This window comes from Myotis lucifugus, unplaced genomic scaffold, assembly GCF_000147115.1.
Source record: "Myotis lucifugus unplaced genomic scaffold, Myoluc2.0 scaffold_7, whole genome shotgun sequence".
Taxonomy (NCBI): Eukaryota; Metazoa; Chordata; class Mammalia; order Chiroptera; family Vespertilionidae; genus Myotis; species Myotis lucifugus.
The window spans coordinates 11,737,445-11,752,412 of NW_005871055.1; positions in this window are offsets into that span (position 1 = coordinate 11,737,445).

Genomic DNA, 14,968 nt, shown 5'->3' on the forward strand with positions numbered 1-14,968 from the left:
ATTTATTTATTTATTTATTTTTTTTTTATTAAATCTTTATTGTTCAGATTATTACATTTGTTCCTCTTTTTTCCCCCCATAACTCCCCTCCTTCCAGCTCCCACCCCACCCTCCGCCCTCACTCCCCACCCACTGTGTTCATCCACAGGTGCACGATTTTTGTCCAGTCTCTTCCCGCATCTCCCACACCCCTTTTCCCCCCAAGAATAGTCAGTCCATTCCCTTTCTATGTCCCTGATTCTATTATAATCACCAGTTCATTCTGTACATCAGGTTATTTATTCACTTGATTCTTAGATTCATTTGTTGATAGATGCATATTTGTTGTTCATAATTTGTATCTTTACCTTTTTCTTCTTCTTCCTCTTCTTAAAGGATACCTTTCAGCATTTCATATAATACTGGCTTGGTGGTGATGAACTCCTTTAGCTTTTCCTTATCTGTGAAGCTCTTTATCTGACCTTCAATTCTGAATGATAGCTTTGCTGGATAAAGTAACCTTGGTTGTAGGTTCTTGGCATTCATCACTTTGAATATTTCTTGCCACTCCCTTCTGGCCTGCAAAGTTTCTGTTGAGAAATCAGCTGACAGTCGTATGGGTATTCCCTTGTAGGTAACTGAGTTTCTTTCTCTTGCTGCTTTTAAGATTCTCTCTTTGTCTTTTGCTCTTGGCATTTTAATTATGATGTGTCTTGGTGTGGTCCTCTTTGGATTCCTTTTGTTTGGAGTTCTCTGCGCTTCCTGGACTTGGAAGTCTATTTCTTTCACCAGGTGGGGGAAGTTTTCTGTCATTATTTCTTCAAATAGGTTTTCAATATCTTGCTCTCTCTCATCTTCTGGTACCCCTATAATTCTGATGTTGGTATGTTTGAAGCTGTCCCAGAGGCTCCTTACACTATCTTCGTATTTTTAGGTTCTTTTTTCATTTTGCTTTTCTGGTTGGGTGTTTCTTGCTTCTTCGCATTTCAAATCTTTGACTTGATTCTTGCGCTCCTGTGGTTTGCTGTTGGGAGTCTGTATAATATTCTTTATTTCAGTCAGTGTATGCTTACTTTCTAGATGGTCCTTTATCACACCATCGAGGGTCTCATTAGATTTCCTGTACAACTCATCAAGTTTATCGACAGACTCTAGAAGCCTCTTGAGAGACCTCAAAAGTGTGGTTCTGAACTCAATATCCTCCCTTGATAGTTTTGTCCTGTTTCTTTGTCTCCGCATTTTTTACGCTTTCTTGGTACACCCCCTAGTGGTCTTTGTGCGCAGTCTTGTTGTAGTTAAGCCTTGATTGTTATAGTTAATACTAGAGGGATTTGACCTCCAGGCCAACTGGCTGTGCTAATCTAGCCTTTGCCTGAGGCTATCCGGCAAATGGCTCTGTGCAGGGCTTGGGCGGGGCGGGTCCCACGGGATCAACAGGGTGGAGGAGGGAGCAGTTATGGCTGCTCTCAGTCCGTCCCCAGGGGCTCTGCCTCTCTGTCCCAGCAACAGCTGCAAACCTCGGAGGGACCGTAGCCAGACAGTCCTGCTTCTCCCGTTTGAGTCTGGGTCCCTAGAGACTCGCCCGGATCTGGAGCTCTGAGTCTGAGGCTCCCTCCGGATTGAAACAGACAACCGCGCCCTCAGCCACCAGCCCGCGCCGCGCGCACTCCGCACCTTAGTATTTTACTTCAGCACTGCGCCTCCTCTGATTCTCGGTTCCTCCTAGTTGTAGAACTTCCCCTCAGCCAGCCTTCCTGTGGTTCTGGATGATGTCCGTTCCGTCTTTTAGTTGTATTTTTGAAGTGGTTGTTCGAGGCAGCAAACTCCCGCGTTAACCTATGCCGCCATCTTGGTTTCTCCCATCTGGCTTCTTTCACTTAGAATAATGTTTTTGAGATTCATCCATGTTGTAGCTGTTTATAGTAGTTTGTCCCTTTTTATTGCTGAACAGTATTCCATTGTATGGATATGACACATTTCATGCATCCTGAGAGATATTTGGATTGTTTTCAGCTTTTGCCCATTATGAATAACTAGAGGCCCCGGTGCACGAAATTCGGGGGGGGGGGGGGGTGGGGTTGCTCCTCAGCCCAACCTGCACCCTCTCCAATCTGGGACCCCTCGGGAGATGTCCAACTGCCTGTTTAGGCCTGATCCAGGGATCGGACCTAAATCAGCAGTCAGACATCCCTCTCACAATCCGGGACTGCTGGCTCCCAACCGCTCACCTGCCTGCCTGCCTGCCTGCCTGATTGCCCCTAACCACTCCCCTGCCAGCCTGATTGACGCCTAACTGCTCCCCTGCTGGCCTGATTGCTCCCAACTGCCCTCCCCTGCAGGCCTGGTCCCCCCAACTGCCCTTCCCTGCTGGCCTGGTCCCCCCCAACTGCCCTCCCCTGCTGGCCCATTTGCCCCCAACTGCCCTCCCCTGCTGGCCATCTTGTGACCACATGGGGGCAGCCATCTTGTGATGACATGGGCGTGGCCATCTTGTGTGAGGGCATGATGGTCAATTTGCATATTACCTCTTTATTATATAGGATTCTGCTCTGAACATTCTCATACAAGTCTTTATATGAACATGTGTTTTAATTTCTCTTGAGCAGATACCTAGGTGTGGGACTGCTAGGTCATATGGTAAATTTGCATTGAACTTTTAAATAAACCAGTTTAAGAACCTGTCAAACTGTTTTCCAAAATGGTAGAACCATTTTACACTTTCACCAACAATGTATGCAAATTTCCATTTTCCACATCTTTGCCTTGTTCCCAATGTCTTTTTGATTAAGGCCATTTTAGTGGGTTTAAAGTGCTTTCTTATTTTAGTTTTTTAAATAAATCTTTATTGTTGACAGTATTACAGATGTTTCCTTTCCTCCCCCATTGCCCCCCTCCACCTGGTTCCCACCCAAAGCCTTCACCACCCTATTGTCTGTGTCCATGGGTAATGCATATATGCATATAAATTCTTTGGTTAATCTCTTCTCACCCCTCCCTTGCCCCCCACCTTTCCTCTGAGATTCCTCAGTCTATTCCATGTTTCCATACCTCTGGTTCTATTTTATTCATCAATTTATTTTGTTCATTATATTCCTTGTTCATTTATTTTGATTTTTAAATTCAATTGTTGATAGATATGTATTTATTGCCATTTTAGTATTCATATTTTTATCTTTATTTTATTTTTCCTCTCCTTTCCTTTCATCTCCTCCTCCTCCTCCTCCTCCACGACCACCATGGCCTCGGCCGCCTCTTCTTCTTCCTTCTGCTTCTTCCTACGACTGCTGCTTTTCTCTTGTTGCTTTTAAGATTCTCTCTTTGTCTTTAAGCTTTGACATTTTAATTATTATGTGTCTTGGTGTGGGCCTCTTTGGGTTCCTCTTGTTTAGAACTCTGCATTTCTTGGACTTGTAATTCTATTTCTTTCACCAGGTAGGGGAAGTTTTCTGTCATTATTTCTTCAAATAGGTTTTCAATACCTTGCTCTATCTCTTCTCCTTCTGGCACTCACATAATGCAAATGTTGGTATACTTGAAGTTGTTCCAGAAGCACTTTACTCTGCCTTTGTATTTTTGGATTCTTTTTTCTTTTTGCTCTTCTGCTTGGGTGTTCTTTGCTTCCTCATATTCCAAATCATTGATTTGATTCTCAGAATCCTCTACTCTACTGTTGAATCCTTGTATATTATTCTTTATTTCAGTGAGTGTTTGCTTAATTTCTGACTGGCCCTTTTTCATGTCTTTGAAATTCTCACTAAGATCCTTGACAGTCTCATTAAGTCCCTTGAAGCTCTCATTAAGATCCTTGAGCATCCTTATAACCATTGCTTTTTACTCCGTATCTGGTAGTTTGCTTGCTTCCATTTCATTTAGTTATTTTTCTGGAGATTTCTTCTATACTTTCATTTGTGACATGTTCTTTGTCTCCACATTTTAGCTGCCTCCCTGGGTTTGTTTCTATGTAGAGCTGCTGTGTCTCTTGGAATTGATAGAGTGACCTTCTGTAGTAGGGGTCCTGTAGGACCCAGTGGCCCCCAGGTAACTGAGCTGGGCACTCTAGGTGTGCCCCTGTGTGGGCTGTGTCCACAGTCCTGCTTTAGTTGAACCTTGATTGCTGTTGGTGTCACTGGGAGGAATTGACCTCCAGGCCAATTGGCTGTGGGGACCAGCTGCAACTACAGTGGAAGAGCTGCTGTGCAGGAGATACCCCTATGGAGCAGGGCTTGCTTCATTGGGGGTTTGGTGCTTACTGAGTCTGCCCCTTGAGTGTGTCACTCATGGATGTGTAAAGTTGTAATCTGATATGGTCAGAAGATGTCCACCAGGTGCACTGGCTCTGGGGCCTCTAGGGAGGTGCAAAGTCAGCCACTGCCTGGGGCCACCTGGCAGGAGCTACAGAACAATCTGCAGATGGCTGCTACTGTGTTGGGCTTGGAAGTGCCCAGGCAAGGCCAAGCTGTCTTGGGCCTCTTATTAATAGGTTTGGGACATGCTGAAGCCAGCTGCTGGTTGTTTGAGAAATTTTAGGAGAGTTTGAAGACTGAGCCAGGACAGGCCATTCATATGGAAAAGCTGCTGCAAACAGCTTGGGTGGGGCTGCAAATTGGATGGGGCAGGGTCTCATGGAATCACCAGGTTGGAGCAAACAGTGTGAGCCAGACTGATGGGAACTCATATATGGTTGGTTGCCAGTCAGCTTTGTGATGGAGGAGGTCTCAGCATAGGAACAATGGACCCTGCAAACACCCCTGTCTGGGAGAAAGCCATCCCCGAGTTCTTGCTCTACTGCCAGACAATCCATTTCCTCCCTGTATGTCCCTGTGTCCCCCTGAGCCATTGCCCCAGCTCTGGAACTCAGAGGGAGAGAGTTCATGTAAATTTGTGTGCTGGCCTTAAGGAGGAACTACCTCAGTCTCCAGCAGCCTCTGTGTCACTCAGCCACAATCCCTGCTGGTTTTTACAGCCTGAAGTTACAGGGACTTCTTTCCCAAGCTCTGGAAACCTGGGCTGGGGATCTGGTGTGGGGCTGGGATCCCTTGCTCCTCATAGGAGGCCTCCACATCCAAGATATCCCTCCTGATGGAAAAAAAGCTACATGTTAGTGTTGGACCAGTCCATTTTGCACCTCCGCCCCTCCTACCAGTCTCCATGTGCTTTCTCCTTTACAACTCTAGTTGGAGGACCTCAATTCAGCCAGCTTTCAGGCGATTCTGAATGATGGTTGTTCTGTATATTAGTTGTAATTTGCATTTCTTTGATAATGATAATCTTTTCAAGTGTTTATTGGCCATTTGCATATTTTCTTTGGTGAAATGCCTATTTAGATCTTTTGCCTAATGTTAGAAATTAAGTTTTCATCTTATCGAGTTTCCTAAGTTCTTTATATATATTGGATAAAAATCCTTTGTCCGATATGTGAGTTGCAAATATTTTCTTCCAGCCTGGGGCTTGTCTTTTAATTTTTTAAATGGTATCTTTTGAAGTACAAAAGGTTTTAGGTTTGATAAATTTGAATTTAATAATTATTTTATGGATCATACTTTAAGTGTGATTTCTAAATCTTTGCTCACCCCAGAGAAAGGTAGATTTTCTCTTACATTTTCTTTCAGAGGTTTTATAGCTTTAGTTCTTATACTTAGGTCTTAGATCCATTTTTCAGTTAATTTTTGTGTATGATGTGAGGTAGAGTATAAATTAATCTTTTTATATCCCAGCAAACTGAAAATGGATCAGACTTGCATGTAAGACCTAAGCCACAATACAGTATGTGCCAGGGTTGTGGGCTCAATCCACAGGGCATGCAGGAGGCAGCCAATCGATGTTTTGCTGTCACATCAATGTCTCTCTCTCTCTCTCCCTCTCCCTTCCTCTCTCTTTAAAAATCAATAAAATATCTTAAAACAATAGAGAGGATAAGCCCCTTGACATTGATCTTGGTAATGGTTTTTTGGCTTTGACACCAACAGCAAAGACAACAAAAGCAAAAAATAAACAAGTGGGATCACATCAGTAAAAACTGCTGCACAAAATGAAAAGGCAACCTATAAAAATGTTTGCAAATTACATATTCTATAAGGGATTAATATCCAAAAGATACAAGGAATTCATACAACTCAATAGCAAAAATCTATCTATATAAAACCCTAATATGCAAATAGCCCAAAGAGCAGAGATAATATTGATTCAAAAATGTAGAAATAACAAGTGTTGGTGAGGATGCAGAGAAATTAGAACCCTCATTTACACTGCTGGTGGGAATGTAACATGTGGCAGCCACTCTAGAAAATAGTTTGGCAGTTCCTCAAAGGGTTAAACATAGAGTTACCATATGATCCAGCAATTCTATGCCTAGGTATCTTCCCAAGAGAAATAAAAGCATGCCCACACAAAAACGTGTACACTTAATGGTCAGAGCAGCATTATTCATAATAGTCAAAAAGTATAAAGTAATGTCCATCAACTGATGATTTGATTAACAGAATGTGCTATATTCATAAAAATTAAATAGTATTTTATAATCAAAAGAATGAAGTGATAATAAATGCCACAACGTGGAAGAAACTTCAAAACAGCCAATCACAGAAGACCACATGTTTTATACATGGATTCCATCCTATGTAATAAAACTGTAATATGCAAATCGACCGACCAGCGGAACGACTGGCGGAACAACTGGTCGCTATGATGCCCACTGACCACCTGGGGGCAGACGCTCAATGCAGGAGCTGCCCCCTCGTGGTCAGTGCACTCCCACAGGCGGGTGTTAAGGAGCGAGGGGTCCTGGACTGCGAGAGCCTGGACTGCGAGAGGAATGTCTGACTGATGGCTTAGGCCCGATCCCCTTGGAACACCCCCCAAGGGGTCCCAGACTGCGAGAGGGTGCAGGCCGGGCTGAGAGACACCCCCATGCACGAATTTCATGCATCAGGTCTCTAGTATTTAAGAAAAGTCCAGAATAGCAATAGAGCCATTAGTGATAAATCATGGTTTCCTGGAAGTGTGGCTGTGGAAAAGAGTGGTTAGGGAGAAATGGAGAGTAAATGCTAATGGGTACAGGGTTTCCTTTTTGGATAATAAAATGTTCTAAAATTGATGGTGGTGGTGGCTACACAGCTGAATATGGTAAAAAACAATTGAACTATTCAATTTAAGTGGGTGAATTGTATGACGTGTGAGTCGAACCTCAATAAAACTGTTATAAAAAATAACAATGGGGATTTCAGGAGCCTCCTCATCTTGGTGGACCAATTCTGTAGAACTTCAGGAGGATCCCAGACTCATCCAGCAAAAGCTGTCAGGGCTGGCAATGGAACTGCCTTGATGACCGCAGAAATAGAGAGCCTGGAAGACACTCCTGAACCAATTGCTGAATGTATGTGAATTCCCTATACCCTTCCCTTCTTTAGTTGCACAGTCAAAAGTTCTTTGGAAATAAACAGAACACCAGCCCTCTTCCCCCAATAAAATAGAACTGTGTCACACTGCAAAGAAGGAGTTCCTTTTCCCTGCTCAAGCCCAATCACACAAATCTTGTCTATTTGTAAGAACCCCCAAAAGAGGGGCCACAAGGTAGACTGTGTTTTGGAGGATGGTGTTCCAAGAAGTTGAAACTAAGTAAACTAGAGAATGACCAATAGTGTGCAAATTGTGAGGATTTTGGTGCGGTATTTGAAGCTTTACCTCAAAAAGGAGTCCTGAGGCTTTGAGTTTTTTGTATAAACAACATTGTTTTATTGTCTTCACACAGTATTATTACAGATTCCTCTAAGAACTTAGTAGTTAAATTTTTTGGTGTGTGAGATTGTGAGAGAAGAGTTCAAAAGTTATATTGGAGCAGAAAAATGGAGACTCAGACTGAAATAAAATATTTTTTAATTCTTCTTCCCATCCTTTTTATTTCTCCTTTATTTAATCTTATTTCTTCTCCATTTTTCCTTTGCCCCTCTTTCCCTTTTCTTACCTCTTATCACCTTGCTCTCTTTTGTCTGGTCACCAGATTTTTCAGTAAGCAGCTGGCAAGCATGTCAGAACATGTACTTCATTCATACTGTCTTTGTATGCCGGTACCTATCATGGCACCTCACAAGAAACAGGAGCTCAAAAATAATTCTTGTTGTTTGAATTAAATACTACTGTTCAGTTATTTACTGGTCACACAAGATAGGCCCGATTTCTGTGGGTCAATGTCATTTTCTTTTTTTCTGAAACAGGAGAGATGTATCTTAGACCGAACCCATATGTCTCCTAGTTATTTTCCAGTCATTATTCTTCATATGCATATTTCTATTCCTTCTCAAGAATCTCTTGTGAAAACACATCAAGGCACTTCATTCTTCTAAGTCAGAGAGATGGGGTCAATGTTCCCTCCCCTTAAAACTGAGGAAACTTTTCCACCAATAGAATATGGCTATGTGACTTCTGAAGCTAAGTCATAAAAGACACTACAGCTTCCATCGGGCTCTCTTTCCCTTGGAACACATGCATTGGTATCCAAGAACCACCATATAAAAAGTTTGGCTTGCTCTGGTCGGTTTTGCTCAACGTTTAGAGTGTCAGCCTGCAGACCAAAGAGTTTCAGGTTCAATTCCCAGTCAAGGGCATGTACCTTGGTTGCAAGTTCCCTGGCCCCAGTGGGGGCGCATGTGGGAGGTGACCAATCTCTTAGGTCCATGTTTCTCTTTCTCTCTCTCCCTCCTACCTCTCTTCCACTCTCTCTAGAAATCAATGGGAAAAACAAACAAATAAAAATAAAAATTTTAAAACTAAAAAGTTTGGCCCTTTAAATCAGCTATGGTGGAAAGACAATGTAGAGAGACCACATAGAGAGGAAGCTGGCTGAGGAGCCCCAGCTGTTCCAGCCTTCAACTGTTTGAGTCTTCCCAGCCCTGGCATCAGAACGTGAATGAATGAGCCTGCAGATAATTTCAGGCTTCTTCAACGCAGAGTGGAACAGAACTGAACTATCCTTGCAGAGATTGAATATTTGTGAGCAAAATAAATGTTGTTTGTAAGTCAGCAAGTTCTCTTTCTGAAGCCTTCTGGTACAGAATGTGTTACTATGGTGCCTGCCCCTCCATGGCCATTAAGTAGAAGCTGCTCTTCAGGGCAGGGAACAGAGAGAAGGTTAAGCCAGCTCCTCTGAAATGCTTTCCAGGGTAGCACCCAAGGGACTAGACATCTTCCTCCCTAGAAGTCTCCAGCCAGAGACATGGAAATGGAAATGTCCAAACAACACTCCCAGTCTTTTCCTTTTCCTTGAAAGGTAAAACCATCCACCCTGGAAAATTATAGAAACAGACTGTTGAATTAAATATATCAAAATCAACAAGACAATGATATTTTACAGATACAAACAGGTATGATAAATTTATGAGAAAAAGGAAAGAAAGTAGTCAACACAAAATTAAGGATGAAACAGAGGAATGAGATCAGGCACACAGGTGTGATTGTAAGTGGTAACTGATAGATCCCAGAGTGATTATTTGACTCTTCTGCTTCATAACTTACATATACATATTATCTATATTCCTTTGTATGTGTAAAATACTGCATAACAAAAACATGATTTTAAAAATTGAATGTTAAAGTAATGTTTCCAACTTAAAACAATAACAACAAAAAACACTTGGCATCATCCAATGAGTTGCCCAGTCCTGCCCTGATTAGAAATTCTCTTATGTTATTTACTCACTTTCTTGCCCCATTCACATGGACTCTGTTTAGTTTCCAGTCCTGGTTCCCTCTCCTCAAGACCTTTGCTGTGGCTCCCAAACTTTCTATTCATTTCCTCCCATTATACCCAATGCTGTCCAGTGAGCCTTAAAAAAAATAATCTTTTACATTTATTATTTAAATTGATTTTTAGAGAGAGAGGAAGGGAGAGATAGAGAAAGAGAGAAACATTGATGTGAGAGAGAAACATCAATTGGTTGCCTCCCATACACACCTCAACCCAGGATCAAACCTACAACCTGGGCATGTGCACTGACCGGGAATCGAACCTGTCACCTTCTGGTGTAATGGGATGGTACTCCAACTAACTGAAGCACACCAGCCAGAGCCCAGTGAGCTTTCTTGAAGTATAACTCTGGTCCTGTTTTTCATAGCTCCAGCGCCCGTCAGTGACTTCTCATGGCCCTTGAATTAAAATCTAGAGTCTGACTTTCTTAGCCTGGCTTTCAAGGCCCCTACAATCCAGTTGCTGAATGCTCTCAAAGCTTAAGCCAAACTATGCAATTCCCATTTATGCCTGAGCCCCACCACTTTGGTGGCTTTGTCCTTTAGTTCCCCTTGCCTCTTTTCTACTTCTCCACCTCTGTATCTTTCAAAAGCTAGTTCTATTACCTCCATTGTCATGAGGCCTTTCCAGATCCACCCCTAGGATAGACATGCACATGGATTCCCACCTCCCAATTCTGCTAGGGCTGTCAGTGCTATTAGGTGGGACATTCATCACTTTCTGCCTGTAGTACTGGTATGTTGGACCTGTTTACATCCCCTGTGGGGCAGGGGTCATATCTGATTCCTTTTTTTGTCCTCACAATTCCTTACACATATCAAACATTAAATATTTTTAGAATGAATGTATCACCAAACAAATGAATTCTACATCAAAACCTATCCCAAGCAAAACTAGAAATAAAGAAAATGTGTCTTTGGTGTCTCCAGCTTACCTAGTCAGTTGCCAGGAGCACCCCCACCCCCAACTACCCAGAAACTTCACGCCTACTTGTGTAAACAGAACTGGCTTTTGGAAAAAGACCTGATAAATTCATTCACACCAGTACATATATAAACTACTGAGAAGGCTTCTAATGCTACCGTTCTTTTACTGAGAGTACTTATTTTGTTAGCAAAAGACAAAGACACAGAATATATCTGTACTGGATTAATTAGTGTCCCCCCAAAATTCATGTCCCCCTAGAACAGCGGTTCTCAACCTGTGGGTCGCGACCCCTTTGGCGGTCGAACGACCCTTTCACAGGGGTCGCCTAAGACCATCCTGCATATCAGATATTTACATCACGATTCATAACAGTAGCAACATTACAGTTATGAAGTAGCAACGAAAATAATTTTATGGTTGGGTCACAACATGAGGAACTGTATTTAAAGGGCCAGAAGGTTGAGAACCACTGCCCTAGAACCTCAAATTGTGACCTAATTTGGAAATGGGGTCTTTGCAGATATAATTGTTAAGATGAAGTAATACTGGATTAGGGTGGGCCCTAAATCCAATGATGGTGTCCTTATTAGAAGTCCATGGGTGATAGAGACAGAGGAAAAACAGCTACATGAAGCAGCAGAAATTGGGGTGATGCAGCTATGAGCCAAGGAATACCAAGGATTGCCAAAAAACGACCAAAGGCTGGGGATAAGCAAGGAAGGATTCTTCCCTCGGGCCTTCAGAGGAATCATGGCTCTTCCAACACCGTGATTTCAGACTTCTGGCCTCCAGAACTGTGAGAAACTATATTTCTGTTGTTTTAAGCCTCTCAGATTGTATAGGCACTTTGTTAGGGCAGCCCAGGAAACTAAAACGACATCTGAAATTATCAGGCACCACTGAACCTGGGAGAGGTATATTGGGAAATTTCTCAGTGCCCCAAGAGAGACCTACACCATCGATTCTACCTGTCCCAGCCACAGGGCTCAGCAGGTAAGGGGAAAGAGCAAGACTGAGACATAGATGAACTCTAGATCATCACTAACAACACCTTGAAAAATGTGGGACCAATGAACACCCATCTCTTTTTGCACTGGGTTTGTTCAGCTGCCTGCTGGGTGGACTGAGACCAAGGTCAGGAGCAGAGCTAGGAACATATGAACTAATTCAATGGTTATTATACTTTTGGTGTCATTGATCCCTTTGAGAATGTGGTATGATCTAGGGACTCTCCCAAAAATAAATGCACATATCTTCTAAAATTTGCAGAGTATTTTCACAGGTCCCTTGAAGCCTCTCCATAGGGCAAGAACTTTTGATGTTTTAATACAGCAATTTTCAACCTTTTTTCATCTCATGGCACATATAAAGTAATTACTAAAATTCTACAGCACACCAAAAGAAAAAAAATTTTTGGCCGATCAAACAAAAAAATAGCTAAAATTTTGATTCATTCATATCAGATGGCTATTTTTGCATTGGCTGTTGTCATTTTTTTTCTTCAATTTTTTTTTTGGCATTTAGCAAAATTTTCTTTATATATTTATTTATATTTTTTTAAATCTCTTTATTGATTAAGGTATTATATATGTGCCCTTATCCCCCCATTCCTCCCCCCCCCCATTCCCCCCACTCATGCCCTCACCTTCCTGTTGTCTGTGTGCATTGGTTAGGCTTATATGCATACATACACGTCCTTTGGTTGATCTCTCCCAATTACCCCCAACATCCCCTACCTTCCCTCTAAGGTTTGATGGTCTGATTGATGTTTTTCTGTCTCTGGATCTGTTTTTGTTAATCAGTTTATGTTCATTATATTACATAAATGAGTGAGATCATGTGATATTTATCTTTCTCTGACGGGCTTATTTCACTTAGCATAATACTCTCCAGTTCCATCCATACTGTTGCAAATGGTAAGAACTCCTTTTTTACTGCAGCGTAGTATTCCATTGTGTAGATGTACCACAGTTTTTTAATCTACTCATCTGCTGATGGGTACTTAGGCTGTTTCCAAACCTTAGCTATTATAAATTGGGCTGCTATGAACATAGGGGTGCATATATCCTTTCTAATTGGTGTTTCTAGTTTCTTGGGATATGTTCCTAGAAGTGGGATCACTGGGTCAAATGGGAGTTCCAATTTTAGTTTTTTGAGGAAACTCCATATTGTTCTCCACAGTGGCTGCACCAGTCTGCATTCCCACCAGCAGTGCAGGAGGGTTCCTTTATCTCCACATCCACGCCAGCACTTGTCGTTTGTTGATTTGTTGATGATAGCCATTCTGACAGGTGTGAGATGGTACCTCATTGTCATTTTGATTTGCATCTCTCAGATGATGAGTGACTTTCAGCATGTTTTCATATGTCTCTTGGCCTTCTGTATGTCCTCTTTTGAAAAGTATCTATTTAGGTCCGTTGCCCATTTTTTGATTGGGTTGTTTATCTTCCTATTGTTAAGTTGTATGAGTTCCCTGTAAATGTTGGAGATTAAACCCTTATCGGTGATAACATTGGCAAATATGTTCTCCCATGCAGTGGGCTTTCTTGTTGTTTTGTTGATAGTTTCTTTTACTGTGAAAAAAGCTTTTTGTTTTGATGTAGTCCCATTTGTTTATTTTCTCTTTAGTTTCCATTGCCCTAGGAGCAGTATCAGTGAAGAAATTGCTTCAGCATATGTCTGAGATTTTGCTGCCTGTGAATTCCTCTAGTATTTCTATGGCTTCTCATCTTATAATTTAAGTTCTTTATTCATTTTGAGTTTATTTTTGTCTATGGTGTAAGTTGGTGGTCTAGTTTCATTTTTTGCATGTATCTGTCCAATTTTCCCAAAACCACTTATTGAAGAGACTGTCTTAACTCCATTGTATGTTCATTCCTTCTTTGTTGAATATTAATTGAGCATATTGCTTTGGGTCGATTTCTGGGTTCTCTATTCTATCCCATTGATCTATATGTGTGTTCTTGTGCCAGTACCAGGCTGTTTTGAGAACAGTGGCTTTGTAATACAGCTTGATATCTGGTATTGAGATCCCACCTACTTTGTTCTTCTTTCTCAGGATCGCTGCAGCTATTCAGGGTCTTTTTTTTTATTCCAGATGAATTTTTGGAAAGTTCGTTCTAGGTCTGTGAAATATGCCATTGGTATTTTAATGGGGATTGCATTGAATCTATAGAGTGCTTTGGGTAGTATAGACATTTTGATGATGGTGATTCTACCAATCCATGAACACGGTATGTTCTTCCATCTGTTCTTGTCTTCCTCTATCTCTTTTTTCAATGTCCTATAATTTTCCGCGTATAGGTCTTTTACCTGCTTAGTTAAGTTTATTCCTAGGTATCTTAATTTTTTTAGGTGTGATGGTAAATGGGATTGCTTTTTTAGTCTCTTTTTCTGCAAGTTCACTATTGGTGTATAGAAATGCCATAGATTTCTTGGCATTAATTTTGTATCCTGCTACATTGCCAAATTAAATTATTAAGTCTAATAATTTTTTTGATGGAGTCTTTAGGATTTTCTATGTACAGTATCATGTCATCTGCGAATAAGGACAGTTTTAATTCTTCTTTTCCAATTTGGATGCCTTTTATTTCTTCTTCTTGTCTGATCGCAATGGCTAGTACTTCCAATACTATGTCGAACCGGAGTGGTGAGAGTGGGCATCCCTGTCTTGTTCCTGTTATTAGGGGAAATGGTTTTAGTTTTTGTCCATTGAGTAAGATGTTGGCTGTGAGTTTGTCATATATGGCCTTTATTATGTTGAGGTATGATCCTTCTGTTTCCACCTTGCTGAGAGTTTTTATCAAGAAAGGGTGTTGGATTTTGTCAAATGCTTTTTCTGCGTCAATTGATATGACTATGTGATTTTTATTTGTACCATCCTTGCATCCCCGCGATAAATCCTACTTGGTCATGGTGTATGATCTTTCTGATGTACTGCTGGATTCAGTTTTTTAGAATTTTGTTGAGGATTTTGGCATTTATGTTCATGAGGGATATTGGCCTGTAATTTCTTTCATTGTGTTGTCTTTATCTGCTTTTGGTATTAGGGTAATGCTGGTTTCATAGAATGAGCTTGGAAGTGTTCCTTCCTCTTGAATTTTTTGGAATAGTCTGAGGAGGATAGGTTTTAGTTCTTCCTTGAATGTTTGGTAAAACTCCCCTGTGAAGCCGTCTGGTCCTGGGCTTTTGTTTGCTGGAAGCTTTTTGATGACTGCTTCAATTTCCTCCATAGTTATTGGCCTATTGAGATTTTTAGAATCTTCCTGATTGAGTTTTGGAATGTTGTATTTTTCTAGGAATTTGTCCATTTCCTCCAGGTTG